This window comes from Podarcis filfolensis (genome assembly GCF_964270895.1).
Source record: "Podarcis filfolensis genome assembly, chromosome: 8".
NCBI lineage: Eukaryota > Metazoa > Chordata > Lepidosauria > Squamata > Lacertidae > Podarcis > Podarcis filfolensis.
In genome coordinates, this window is record NC_139611.1 from 56,501,468 (window position 1) to 56,516,494 (window position 15,027).

The 15,027-nt window shown below is 46.8% G+C and overlaps 2 long non-coding RNA genes across 4 annotated transcripts in view; one reads left to right on the forward strand and one right to left on the reverse strand.

Annotated features, from left to right (window-relative positions):
• Window positions 1–2,546: 2,546 nt before the first annotated feature.
• On the reverse strand, window positions 2,547–5,271 carry LOC310767999. Its single transcript, XR_014551157.1, has 3 exons — window positions 4,955–5,271; window positions 4,697–4,834; window positions 2,547–4,111 (listed from the first exon to the last, which is right to left on the reverse strand). It is a non-coding gene; the product is annotated as an uncharacterized lncRNA (long non-coding RNA).
• Window positions 5,272–6,681: 1,410 nt separating this feature from the next.
• The window catches only part of LOC310767889, a 63,609-nt gene continuing 55,263 nt past the window's right edge, over window positions 6,682–15,027 (forward strand). For all 3 annotated transcript variants that reach the window (XR_014551096.1, XR_014551097.1, XR_014551098.1), the window contains exons 1-2: window positions 6,682–6,769; window positions 6,813–6,958. This is a non-coding gene — a long non-coding RNA (uncharacterized lncRNA). The remainder of the gene's footprint in view (window positions 6,770–6,812; window positions 6,959–15,027) is intronic.

Below are 15,027 nucleotides of genomic sequence, written 5' to 3' on the forward strand. Positions count from 1 at the left end.
TAAAATTCTAATAAACATCTTATAAAAAAAAAAGATAATGACATCAGACACACAGAGGCTTCTGGTGTTTGAACGGTTCAGAGACAAGGAGGAGAAGGACCCACACTGGGCGTCCACAATTGGCCACAGGTTCCTGGCACACCTGTCTTGCACGATGATAATGTAGGTAGAAGTTCATGAAATTATGTGAGGCATGGAGAAAGTGGACAGAGAAAAGTTTTTTTTCCTTCTCCCAAAACACTAGGACTTGTGAACATCCAATGTGGGAAGACACAGGACAGAGGAAATAAAGCCCTCCTGCATGCAGCACATCGCTAAACTAGGAAACTCGCTCCCACAGGAGGCAGTGAAGACTTTAAATGAAGATATTCATGGAGGAGAGGGCTAGCAATGGCTGCTAGCCATGATGGCTATACTCTGCAATGCTCTTGAATACCAGTTGCTGGAAACCACAGGAGGGGAGAGGACTCTTGGGCTAGAGTCCTGCTTGTGGGTTTCCCATAAGCAGCATCTGCAATGCCTTTTCCCAAGAAAAATAGGTGCAGGAACTCACCATAAAGTTGTTAACAGTAAGTTGTTGGTCGACTCAGGACAGCCCTGAACAGATAGATGCTGGTTTGACAGCCCTGAGTGCTCACTAGAAGGACAGATCCTGAAGCAGAGACTCTAGTACTTTGGCCACCTCATGAGAAGAGAAGACTCCCTGGAAAAGACCCTGATGTTGGGAAAGATGGAGGGCACAAGGAGAAGGGGACGACAGAGGACGAGATGGTTGGATAGTGTTCTCGAAGCTACCAGCATGAGTTTGACCAAACTGCGGGAGGCAGTGGAAGACAGGAGTGCCTGGCGTGCTCTGGTCCATGGGGTCACGAAGAGTTGGACACGACTAAACGACTAAACAACAACAACAAATGTTCAAGCTGTCTCCCTACCTGGAGACCTACCTATGGCAAGCTGTCTCCCTACCAGGTTTGGGGGTCACCCCTGGTTCTGGAGCAGGTCAAGTAAATGTGCCCCACCTCCCTCATTCTCGTAGATTGAGGCAGATGGCTAGGGCTGCTCAGAAGGACCCTCGCACATACATGTGTGTGCGCGCGCAACAGTAGAGACCTGGCTGGAAAGCTTAAAGCCCACGGCTGCTACACGGGACAGATTGAAAAAAAGGAAATATGGATTGTTCCCACCCCGTAGCTTGACCAAATGCGGCTAGGAGCAGCTAGGAGATAGGTGGAGTCATAGATCTAAAAAAAAAAAGGTGTAGACTCTCACTCGCTGGCCAGCTTCTGTTTTGACTTGAAATGTTCATTTTGGGCATGAGGGATTTCTGTGGCAATTAGCCAGAAACCCCCTTGCTCAAGAGTTCAGGAGGTGCCTTACGCTACCTGCAAGGCCTTGCCAAAGATAATCCTGGCTGATGGGTGTGGGGATGAGGCAGCATTGAGAAAGGAAAGTCGCCATGTCATTAGCGCCACGCTTTCAACTCAACAAGCTGGTGGCTTTTCCTCAGCCACTCCGTCTGCATCTAAATAATTCTTTCAAGTCACAACACTTTTTTTCCCAAGACATCCCATTAATATTTAACAAGACAGCCCACAGCAAGTTAGATAGTGTAGCAATTAATTTTTAAATGGTGACATTTATTACAGCATGTAACTGCTACCTAGCTTGCTGTGGGCTATCGGGATAAAATGTCAGTTAAATATCTCATAATTCCCCTCAATTTAATGCAAACATAAAAACTGTAATCATCCCATTATTTGCAAAATATAATTGAGGTTTTTCATTTGGGGCGGGGGGCGCCGCTCATTTCTCCCTTGCCAATGTGGCCTCTGAGGCAAAGTGTAAGACGGGGAGGAGGATGTTTGAGGGTAATTAATGTATACATTAATTTAATTTAATTTCATCGAAACTTAAGATCTGGGCTCGCAATGCTCAAGATAACAGCAGAGAAAGCATTGATTAACAGCGAGGCAGCTTGCAGTTGCTGCCTCCAGCCACTGCAACAAACCTCTCCTAGGCGGCGAGAATTATATGTATGCAGAAATGCAACCAGGACTCAAGGCCACACAGATCCTGTGACCCTCAACTGGTTGAGATGCTTTGCGTTGCCCCCATGCCCTCTCTCATTAAATACCACACCCTTGCCCTTTCAAGTACAGGCAAACTGACCATTAGGTGGCCCCTGAGAGGTGGCAGGTGTGACTGCTGAGGCAGAGAGAGGGATAGTCAGGTCTCACCCATGGGGCACAATCCTACCAACCTAGATGGCTTTAAAATAAGATTAGACACGTTCATGGAGGAAAGGGCAGTCGGTGGCTAGTAGCCACGATGGCTACGCTGTGCATCCACAGTTGGAGAATGCAATGCTTCTGAATACCAGTTGTTGGAAACCACGGGAGAGGAGAGGGCTTTTGCCCTCAGATCCTGCTTGCTGGTTTCCCAGAGCCACTGTGAGAACAGGATACTGGACTTGATGCCCCATTGGCAAGCTCCTCTTAGGTTCTTATCCATCCCCACTGAAAGCCCTACTGACATGATTTGGAGCTGCCCAGGGGTGTGTAGCCCCTTGAGAAATATACCCAACCTTGGGGAAACTCTTTTGGCTTCCCTCAACCCTCTCCCATGTTTGGGATAAATTGGAGGAAGGGGCTTGTTGGGGAGAAGGAAGCAACTCTCCTTTTGGGGGAGGGAACTCTAGATACTGTTGCTCCGTCCCCCCATGCTGCTGTGACTCAGAAGAACGTCCAGGTGAATTGATCCCAGCCTCTCCCTCCAATGCCATTTGCTTTCCTCCCTCCCTCAGAGATGGTTCAGGGCAGAGGGCAGGATGTTTGTTTGTTTTCCCCTTAAAATTTATACGCTATTTAATCGTAAAAATGAAACGAAAGACAAGCCAACACTCGATGCAGTTTACCAAAAAGGTTACATAATACTATTATCCATATGAAAAATTATCAATACTTTCAAAAAGCTAAAATAGCAATAGACTTAAAAACAGATTAAAACTCACATCGGCTTTCTAAACATTTGAGGAGGCTTCTTTAAACAAAAATGTTTTTAGCAGGCACTGGAAAAGTGTACAGTGAGGGTGCCTGCCTGGTATCGATAGGCAGGGAGTTCCAAAGTGTAGGCTGGCACACTAAAAGATCTAGTCCTTACAAATGCAAAACAGGTGTTATGTGGCATCTGTAGCAGTGTGTGTTCTGCAGATAGGAACATATATTAGGTAAGACAATGTGGTGCAGGATCTTGCTCACTGGGGTCCCTCCACTCGCCATTCTCATTGCTTACATATTCCTCCAATGAGGAAATGCAGTGACTAATGGCTGTGATATGACTTGTGACCGAAAGGGCTTTCAATTACAGGAAGAATAAACATTGCGAACCCTTCCTCAAAATAAAAGAAAGAAAAAAGAAATTAACATAAGCCAGTGGCAGGTTGGGAAGTTTACAGATAATGCATCCATCTGATTTAGTTGTTTTTCAAACCCCACATTAAGCAAGTCTCTGTGGTTTTTTTACATTTTCCAACACCCTGCATTTTGCATCCTGAATGAGACCGCATTATGGCCAGAATACATTACCAGGTTGCTTCGTCCTCTGAGATAATGTACTTTTCCCTTTGCAATATTCAGGTTCAGAAATATATTAATGGAACAGAATGGCTTAACGTTGTTGAAAGAGGTAATTTTCTATGTCTTTCTTTTTCCGCTGCAATTTTCAAAATTATATCTATCTTTATGCCGACACACAAAACAAGAGTGAGTGTCGAGGCTCCCGGACGATGCTCCGAGTAAACCTTGATTCACGTGAGCTGGGTTGAAATCCCATCAGCAGAGAAAATTTAGAGCAAAATAAAAAAGAGGTTTTGTCAAAATGTTGCTCGATATGATTTCTGTTGTGGCAATTTCCACCTGACAGTTTTGCAACTGTTTTGGAACATTCTGAAAAGGGAGAAAGCTGCCAGCCTCAAATTTCCTGAAGAAGGGGACATGACATTTGTCAAGTTTTAGTTGCAAGGAGAAGTCTCGTAGAATTTAGGAGTGGTGATGAACTGGACTCCTCTTAAACAGGCTCAATAAAATCATTCTTAGTCTTCTCACTTTGAGAACTGCAGTTATGTGAAGGAAGAAGGCAAGCGTTGGGATCTTTAGTGAAGAAGATTTGGCAGCCTCCTCAAAATTAAAACTCCCAGGAGCCATCATAGTTAAGCAGGCATAGAATCAATATAAAAGTTGTGGATATTTACAGAATGTCCTAAAAGGCTTACAAAGGTTAAGAAGAAAATAACAATGGAATCATCATCAACAACTCAGGAACCCAAGTCATTGATTCGATCGAGCCTAGTATTGCCGGCACTGACTGGCACCAGCTCTCCGGGATTTTAAGCATAAATCCTTCCCAACCCTACCAGGAAATGCTGGAAATTGAACCTGGGCCCTTCTGCTTTCAAAGTTAATGCTCTACCACTGAGCAATGCTTCACAATAAAATGCAATAGTATGGAGCTAGATAGAGAGATCCTAGGTTCACACTACATTGAAGTTATGCTGCCACCACATCACCAGAAGGTATGTTGCATGCTATGCCTTCTCAGCCCAGAAAAGGAGATATACACATAAGCGGGGGGGGGGGGGTAATTGACAGACACCCACCTACCTGGTGCAACTGACTAGATGCAACTGACCTCCCCTTACCTGGTGCACCAGAGCGAGCAGTCGGGAACAGAGCTGGCAATGATACCGACGTCACCTGGAAATGGAGGCAGCCAGTGATGTTAGACTCATAGAACTGCAGAGTTGGAAGGGAATCCAAAGGTCATCAAGTATGGCCCCCTGCAACACAGGAATCAAAGCTAAAGACTCCCTGACAGGTGGACCTCCAACCTCAGCTGAGAAACCTTCAAGGAAGAAGAGTCCACCACGTTCTGAAGTAGTCCATTCCACAACTCTTACCTCCTGAAAGTTCTTCCTACTGTTTGGTTGGAATCTCCTTTCTTGTCATTTGAATCCTTTGGTTCACATCCTCCCCTCTGTTGTGATGATCCAGGACCAGTCTCATATTTCAGTGGGATCCCATGCAACACCAAAATCTGCCCCCACCTGGCCTCTCACCTTCTGTCGGATGTCAGTTGAGGTGCCTACTGTGACACCCCAGAAGCTTTGCATCTGGTGCGACTGAACCGGTTGTGCTCCCCTACATTTGCCTTTGCCAGGACATCACCGCAACCTCCTCACTCCAACAGTCACAGTGGTGCCTTCCACAGGGCATGGTGCTAGGAAGCTGAATGTCACGGTGCGGTCTACGGGCGATCAAAGTCCCAGCTGAAGACATCGGGACCGGGGACAAGATGGCAGGGTGGGAGCAGGAATGAGAGTCCAGAAGCCAGGGGTCCGAGGGTCAGGAAGCAGGGAGTCACGAAGTCAAGGGTCCGAGAGTCGAGAAGCAAGGAGTCAAGAAGCCAAGGTTTGAGGATCAGGAAGCAAGAAGCCAAGCGCAGCAAGGCAAGAAACGTGTTGCTGTGGCAAAGAATGAAAGGGAAATGCTGACCTTATATCCCTTCCCGGCTCTTGCCACCAGGTGCAGTGAATTACCAAGTGGCCTCACTTGTACGGCTGCACCTTGCCTCTCCAGAACAAACTTAGGAAGGCCCCAGTTCTGCGAAGCCCTACTGGCCACAGGGCCTGCACACACTCCTGACACTGAAGACAGCAGTTGGAGCCACCCCTGCAGGAGGGGAAAACACCTCCAATCCCCTTTTGCATGCCCAGACCAAAAAAGGAATGTCATTGGGGGGGGGGAGATGAGGAGTTTCTGAGATGCAAATCTGCACTGCAAATATTTCAGAATAGCCCCTGAACTCTCAGTGAGAACTGCATGCATCAGTCATACACGCCATGGGACATCCCATCCCAGGATTACAGGGGCTCTGGTGTGGTACAACAGCTCATATTTTTACCAGCTGAGGGTCCATGGTATGAATGGAGGGCAAAACGCCACACTATGATAGGAAGGAGTCCCTGCCAAACACACCTGAGCCAATCAGGAGAAGAACCGCATAGACCAATAGCATGTCCCCCTTTGTCATTAAATAATGCTATTTCATAATTACAACAAAGAGAGGAAAGCAGTAGTCCCCTGCCTCAGTGCCCCAGGAACAAGAATGGTTTAATTAAGGGCCAATTAAGAGTCTATGCATCCGTAATGGCTATGCTGAACAGGGAGCAATGGCAGGGGCAAAAACTGCAAGAAGGGAGCATCTAATTAAAGCTTCAGGACACCTCTGCTGACATAGACTTGCCTCCAAGTAAGCTTTATAGACCTAGCAGTTTGAAAGCACGTCAAAGTGCAAGTAGATAAATAGGTACCGCTCCGGCAGGAAGGTAAACGGTGTTTCTGTGTGCTGTTCTGGTTTACCAGAAGCGGCTTAGTCATGCTGGCCACATGACCCGGAAGCTGTACGCCGGCTCCCTCGGCCAATAAAGCGAGATGAGCGCCGCAACCCCAGAGTCATCCGCGACTGGACCTAACGGTCAGGGGTCCCTTTACTTTAAGCTTTATAGAAGAATCTTCTCCATGGAGAAGGGAATTGCCATTAAACATAACTCTATAGGAAATGCTATTTTTATTCTCCCAGCTGACTGAGGGAAAACAACGCTTCAAAAGCACTCAGTGATCTGAGGGCAGAAGGGGCACCAGCTTAGAAGAAGGGGGTTATGGGATAGGTGGAAAGTATTCAAGTGGGTGGGCTGCACCACCACCCTGGAAGAGTGCCAGTGCTGGCCTTTACAAGAAGTCATCACATGGCTTGAGACTTCGATTTGGCGGCATGGATTTCATCACCTGCTTCTTCTCAGCTGAGTGCTGGGGCTTCAAAGGATTCTGCGGTTACTATAATGGTTGCACGATCCAGCTTAAGGATGATGCACCAATATATTTGCATCTCTGAAAAGCAACAGGTAAATTTGACATTTTCTTATCCAGGTTTGAAGTGCCTCCCCTTCTCCGGCATCAGTTATAAAGCAGGCTAATGGTATTTCTAAAATGCACGGCTTCAACTGCTGTTTCAGAGCATGGAGGTTTTTAAAAAATGGTTGCTGTTGCTGTTTTAAATGCACTGCATAATACGCCCAGTTGTAGAAGACGAAACTCTATTTTAGCAGATAAAAATCCCAGCTTTAAGATCTCCCCTCGCTGCTGGTCTCGAGAGAGAAAATGTTCTTGGCGTTTTCAGATGATCCAGAGAAAGCTGTTCACTTCTCCATAGGCAACTGATAAATTACCGTACTGTGACACCTCCCCCGCTGTCCGAGCTAATGATCTCTCTCCAAACAGCCGATGTATTCTGGAGGGTTGGAGTCGAGCACTTCACGGCTGGTTCAGAGAAATAATCACAGTGAACTTCATCTCCAGAAAAGGGCCATGGGTCTATTTCATTTTTATTAGCAGCAAGATTAATAGGGCCTGGGGTGCTTTTGTTTTGCTTGGTTTTAGTGCTGAGAAATCTCCCAGCCCATCGTTTGTTTTCAAACCGTTCCTATAATCTGACATTAATAAACCTAATTTGGAAAGCTCCAAAAAGCAGTGCACTGGATTCCCCCGCCCCCAAACAGGTTAAGAGCTTGTTAATAGCTTGCAAGATATTGCTCTGGGAAGTCTGCTGCAGAATATCTGATGGGAAGAATGTAGTGGGCCCCATATGTTTGGGAATTGGAGAGGACTCATGAGAAGCACAGACAGATGAACTAGTCTCTGCAGCTGAATTCTGGCTGCCCCCTTCCCTGATGCTTTTGTGGAACTGTGTAGTATATAATGGGGGCAGGAGACTGCCTGGTGTGGCATGTTCTTAAAGAATGCCTCCTCTGGTTCTACAAATCTCCCTGGCTTCTCTTATTCCCAAAGACCTGGCCTCTCTTTGCCTTTCACAATAAAAACCAGACAGTGTGTCATCATCGTCCTCCACACACCCCTGCCTTCTTTGCCCTCCTTGTTGCTCTGTTGTTAAAATGCTCCTTCATTCATTACTGTTAATACAATCAGTGCTATTTTTTTAAGGAGAGGCACACTTGTGTTTTGAAAACCAGGCAGTATGTATCTCATGCATTTCCTTGCCATTTTATATTCCCTGGGTATTTTATTACGGAGGGATATTTGCATGAAAATAGCATTTTTCTTTCACAAGGATTCATCTGCTCCTGTTTTCTGCAGTCCCTCAGGATTTTACAGTGGATGAGCATTGTGTATTCCTGATGCTGTCACATACACACACAAAAACACCCAATTATTTAAATTATTGTAACTTGTGTGGGTTTATTTTTTCCTTCATGAATTTGCTGTTCCGTCAGAGCTGCACTGAGCTGAAATAGACAGTCCCAGGCAAGGCAGTCGGATTAAATTGACAGCAAAAAAAAAAAAGATCCAAAAGATCTGGACGGGACATTTCTCTCTTGCAGGGCACCATATGGAAGAAAATGGGGTCAGGGAGTCAAGTCATGCACATTTCCACTCAAGAGAGCTGGTTCGTTTTGGTGGATCCATTCTAGGCTTAAGGCTGACAGCACGGAGTGACCTCAGACCTGCCATTCTGGGCCACACCAAGGATCCTCTCTCTAGCCGATCTCTCCAGGTTGGCCACCAACCTAGATGACTTTAAAAGAGGATTAGACAAATTCATAGAGGAGAGGGCTATTGATGGCTCTTAGTCATGATGGCTTGACTCTGCCTCCACAGTTGGATGCAGCAATGCTTTTGAATACCAGTTGCTGGAAATCACAGGAGGGGAGAGGGCTCTTGTTCTCAAATCCTGCTTGCAGGTTTCCTACAGGCATCAGGCTGGCCACTGTGTGAACACAATGTTGAACTAAATGGGTCACTGGCCTGATCCAACAGGCTCTTCTTATGTTGCGTCGAGGCAGAATCAAGACTGGAGTGTGCATGATTTTTTAAGAGAAGGTGCACAGAATTTTCTGTATGATTCTGCCTGAGGCTTTCATACATCCATACTTATATTTCCCAATCACCTCATGAGCATAGCCAGAATCTATTGCTTACTTGGCCCCCTCCTTGCTATTCCCCTTAGCGGTGTTGGTTTTGTTAAGCTCCTCTTCTCTGTTCCTGTTTGTGCTACACTATATCAGTTTCTTGTCACAAGTGGTCTGTATCAATAGCCACATAGAAAATGTGCTTAAAGTACATTATTGACCATGGATTTCCACCCTCCCTTGCTAACTTAATTGCAACAAGTGTACCCACTTAACACTACATATTGTACACTTAAAAAAAGAGACTCCCACGATTTATGCAAGTTTTTAAATCATTTGCAAAACAAGTTCCTTTCCTCATTCTGCTTTGCTCACTCCAAAGGCAATTTAGTTCTTGAACCATCTAGCTTTTGCCATGCCTGTTCATTAGCTATATTCACTTAGCTGCTTGAGCAGCTGTGCTGTTTAATGGAGTTGGGTATAAAAATAAAATACAATAAAATGAGATTAATGGAACTGGAAATGAAATATAATGAAATGAGATCTGCATGCAAGCAGTTTTGGCACAGTATATTGTCCCCCTAGCAGAGACTGGTGCATGTCCATTGCTGCAGAAAAACATGGTGGACCCTGAGGCCTTGTCTTCTGAAGTTAGCAATCCCACACATGTGCTCTGCTACCCTCTAGTGGTGTGAGTTTCTTCATCTCTAGCCGATTGAAACACATGAAGTTGTCGATCTAGGCTTGCATTATCCGCTTGGATAGGTGTTGGCTCTCTAAGGTGGAGCACTTGCCATTTGAGAGCTTTGAACTGGAGAAGTCAAGCAATGAACCTGGACTCCTTCTGCAGGCTGAGCTTAGGCTCTGCCACTGAGCAGCGACAGCTCTCACACCTCTTCTGTTTCCTTGCTAGATGCAAATACCGTATTTTTCGTCCCATAGGATGCTCCGTCCCATAGGACACACCTATTTTTTTGGGGGGGGGAATAAAGGAATTTCCCCCCCCCCTTTATTCCCCCCCCCAAAAAGCAGGTCGGGGAAACTGAACCAGGTCGAGGAACAGCGGGATGGCGGCGCTGCGCCTCCCTGCTGTCCCCCGAGCTTGTGGGGCTGGCCAATGTCTGCCCGGCGCGAGGGGCGCTCTGCTTCAGGGTGCCCCGCCCGCCGGGCGGCAGGCTGCTATCCACAGCATGGGGAGCCCTGCGGGGAACTCCTGCAGGGCTCCCCACACTGCGGATGTTTGTCCGGCGCGCGGGGTGCTCTGCTTCAGGGCGCCCCGCCCAACGGGTGGCAGGCTGTTATCCGCAGCGTGGGGAGCCCTGCGGGGAACTCCTGCAGGGCTGCCTAGGCTGTGGGTGTGTTCCCTAAGCGCCGGGCGCCCTGAAAGCAGAGCGCCCGACGCTCCGGGAAGCAGGCTGCTATTCGCAGCCTAGGCATCCCTGCGGGAACTCCCACAGGGCTGCCTAGGCTGCGGATGTGTTCCCGAAGCGCCGGGCACTCTGCTTTCATGGCGCCCGACGCTCCGGGAAGCAGGCTGCTATCCGCAGCCTAGGCATCCCTGCGGGACTTCCCGCAGGGCTGCCTAGGCTGCAGATGTGTTCCCAAAGCGCCGGGCACTCTGCTTTCAGCGCGCCCGGTGCTCCAGGCGGCAGGCTACTATCCACAGCCTAGACAGCCCTGCAGGAACTCCTGCAGGGCTGACTAGGCTGCGGATGTCTTCCTGAAGCCTGGAGAGCGAGAGGGGTCAGTGCGCACCAACCCCTCTTGCTCTCCAAGCTTCAGCGAAAGCCTGCATTCGCCCCATAGGACGCACCCAGATTTCCCCTTCATTTTTGGAGGGGAAAAAGTGTGTCCTATAGGGCGAAAAATATGGTAGTTTCCTAAGTGTCCTGTGCAAATCAAACTGATAAGAATGAGCTCAGGGAAAGCTACATTTTAAAAATTGCATTTATACCCCACCCTCTACCTCCAAGGAGCTCAGGGGGTATGCATTATATCCTCACAGATTTAGGTCTGATGAGGCCTTAAGCTACTGAAGGTAATGGGGCCCTTTATATGTCCAGCTGTCCTTTGTCAACAACAAATTGTCACTGTATTTGGGTTGAATATATGCTATATGGTAATTTATGGACCTAATAGGTATCTAAAGCCATTTGCACATAACAAAAGCCTAGCAGGTGGAGCCCATTATTTACATGATAGGAGCCTACACAATGCAAAACAGTGTTGCTGTATGTAGGTTTTATTTTATTTGTTTTTTATCTTATATTTTGGAAATGTACATCTAGGCTTTTCCCCTTTAAAATTTTTCCCTTAAAATTTCCCTTTAAAACAAGCTATAGCTTGTTTAGCTTATACGTAAATCCGGCACTGTGAGGTAAGTTAGTAGTAGAGACTAAGACTGGTGCAGGATCACCCGAGTGAGTTTCATGGCTGAAGTGGGGATTTAAACCCTGGTCTCTCAGATCCCAGTGTGACACTCTTAACACCAGTGCTTTTCCCCCCAGGGGTACTCAGGGGTACGCAGTACTGGCATTTTTTGTGATTAAAAAGTGTGGCAATTATTGTAACAACTTCATGGTGAGTACCGGCACCTATTTCTTGAGGGGGAAAAGCACTGCTTACCACTATTCCACACCTGTTTCTAAGCAAAGCTGTTCACAGCCCTTTCTCAGAAGGAGAGAGGGGAAAAGGGGAAAGAAATCACTTCCCGAAGAATGCAGATTCCTCTCTTGCATATGTCTTTCTCTGGTGCCATTTGGGTAAGAGCAGAGCATGAGCTCTCTGACTTCCACACTAGCCTGCCTTCTCTCCATTTTCTCTGGGGGCTCTGTAGTAAAATCAGGAGGAGGCATGACCTTTGCGAAAGGGCAGTTCCTGCGTCAGCAGCGTCTTCCACTGTTTCATGTCATGAATCCCAGAAGGCAAGGGGTGTGGATTCCCAGGCCCTCGACCTTTTCTCAAACCTGCTGGCGCTGCTCAGCCTGCAAATTGCTGTGCTCACCTTGCAAACAGGAGGGGATTTCTAGGCAGATCTCCTTCAAAGAGGATTGCATGAGCTGGTGCCCCATAATTAGACCCGCTTGGATTGGAGGACTGCCGTTGGGATCTTTCTGTCCAAGAAGGCAGCTGTCACCCAGCCTTTGCTTTGGCAGGAACTCAGTCCTGCTGGTTTTGCATCCTTGTTTCCCCCTCGGCATCTCAAAAAATGCCTAAAGACCCTGTTCCCTCCACCACAAGACACAAACCTGGTACTTTGACAGGTCTTAGTGCTGCAGTGAGGGGTGGAGGAGGAATTCAGTTTTGTTTGCCTTTTAATGAGAAATGATCCAAGTCACTCTTCCCCACCCAATACAGAAACCAAAATATGATTCTTCTAAGAAATGTGCAATTCTCTGAATTTTGCAATTCAGTTCTTCAGCCAACCAATGTGTTTTTAAAATTGCATATATTTGGGGAATCTATCCATTGGTTAAAATAACATACAAAAATGCATTTTGTTTGGGGAAAGTGCATACAAAAATGTGGACATTAGTCAAAACTGCATACAGCAGCATGTATATCAGGGGAAATTTGCATCAAAATGCTGATGAATTTTCGTGAGGTTTTTTTTTTAAAAAAAATAGATAATTGATGTGGAAATGTGAAGAACTGGATTTAAGATGGTAAAAATGAGAAACTCAGACTAGCACATTCATCCATCTCCCACTGTAACTTTACCTTTCAATTCCATTTCCCTCTTCATTACAGAATCATAGGATTGTAGAGCTGGAAGGGACCCAAAGGGTCATTTATTCCAATTCTCTGTAATGCAGCAGAGAACAAGCTTCATCTTCGATGGGAAGCCCTTCAGATACTTGAAGATGACTAACCATACCCAACTCCCTCAACTGCTCCTCATAAGGCTTGTTTTCCAGACCCTTGATCATCTTAGTCAATCTTTACTGCACACATTCCAGCCTGTCAATATTCTTATTAAACTGTGGTGCCCAGAACTGGACATGGGATTCCAGGGGGAGTCTGACCAAGGCAGAATAGAGTGGCACTATTACTTCCCTTGATCTGGACACTATACTTCTGAGGATGTAACCTAGAATTGCATTAGCTCATGTGGTTGGGGTGTGGGGAGCAGTAGTGGCTGGTGGGGCAGTGCAGGGAGTGTGGTGTTGCTCACCTGGCCTCCCAGCACTGCACAGCAGTGAAGTGGTGGGGAGATCCGTATGGCATGGGCACAGTGACAGGAGCATCAGAGATTTCCACTGCCTCATGCCTCCACCTCTCAGTGATGGGCAGAAATTCATGGTATTGGGAAGTCAGCTAAGCAACAACACCATTCCCATGCCATCCCACCAGCCACTTACTTGAAAGGAAGTCCCAGTGAGATTGACAGCTCTGGGTTGCTCCAGGTGGGCTGAACTGACCCAGGGCAATCCAGGGCTAATCTAATTCAGCCCAGGTCCTGAATTGGCCCAATTTGGTCTGGGAAGGGACCAAATCTGGGACACAGCCCTAGCATCAATAATAATAATAATAATAATAATAATAATAATAATAATAATAATAATTTATTCTTTATACCCCACCCATCTGGCTGGGTTTCCCCAGCCACTCTGGGTGGCTTCCAACAAAATATTAAAATACAATAGTCTGTTAAACATTAAAACCTTCCCTAAACAGGGCTGCCTTCAGATGTCTTCTAAAAGTCTGGTAGTTGTTTTTCTCTTTGAGATCTGGAGGGAGGGTATTCCACAGGGCAGGTGCCACTACCAAGAAGGCCCTCTGCCTGGTTCCCTTTAACTTGACTTCTCACAGCGAGGGAACCACCAGAAGGCCCTTGGCACTGGACCTCAGTGTCCGGGCAGAACGATGGGGGTGGAGATGCTCCTTCATACCCTGGAAAAAACAAAACTCACATAAACACATAGATTGTGTGGCTGCATTTTTTTATTTCCATGGAGTAAAGTAAGTGAAGTCTCTCTAAAGAGAGAGAAAGTTGAATCTGGCATTACAAAGTCCACATCAACCAATTCTCTTTCCTTGGAGGCCGTGAATGGCCATCAATCACTCGGTCCCCCTTTCTGAAGGAGAAGGAAATGGGTTCTGGGAACCTTCTTGAGGAGTGACAGAAAGACAGAGCGAGGCAGAGCCTTTGGGTGGATGCTCTGTTGCCTGCCCCATTGCTTGACAGAAACGGCTTCAGAGCCAAACAGCTGCAGTCCCAGGGAACCTGTCAGCATCAAGCCAGGTGCCAGCAGTAGGTTTATTAAAAAGCCATGAGAGAATAATTAGATTAAAATGCAACAAGTCAAAGATGACGAATGGAGCATGTGCAAAAGCTTCCCAGGGTGTTAACTGTTTTTGTGTGTGTGTGTTCTTGATGATGCTAGTGTTGGTTTCTGCTTTCCTTCACTGTGCAGCGAAAGGGTTTGTCACGAGACAGGTGTTTACATTCCACAGTCTGTACTGTTGGAGTTTCTCACGGGAAAGGGAGACTGGATGTGACGTACACTGGTTTCCTGTTTTTCACTGTTCTTTGCAGTTTCACTTTGGTGATTCTCTCCGAGCTGTCGAGGAGAGAGGATGCATTTCTCTGCTCCGGCAGAGGCAAGATGTCTTTCTGTAATATAATCGCTTTGAACTTTAAATAAAGCAATATAGAGTATGCAGCACGTACTCCTCATCCTTCTGCTGTGCACGGAACTCTGCTTTAAACTAACACGTGGTTATGGGCCCAGAAGTCGAATCGGAGTGCCGGCAAGGGATCGGAATGCAGAGGGACAGATCGGATCAGAATCTGCTCTGCGTGTCAAGATGATTGATGAGGTATGTGCTACTGCTCCGGGCAGCCTGCCAGCTTCTAGTTAATGGCCTTATGGCTGGACTTTTAACTTTAAAGCCGTTTTGCTGGGAATAGGCAAAAGGCTCCCAGGCACAAGTTACTATGCTGGGGAAATCGAAGGTAACTTTTAAGTGCGCTTTTGGAATAAGGCAGCTGCAGCAGTGACGCAGCAAGATTTAAAGCAGCATATATGACGCTGAAGGCTAAT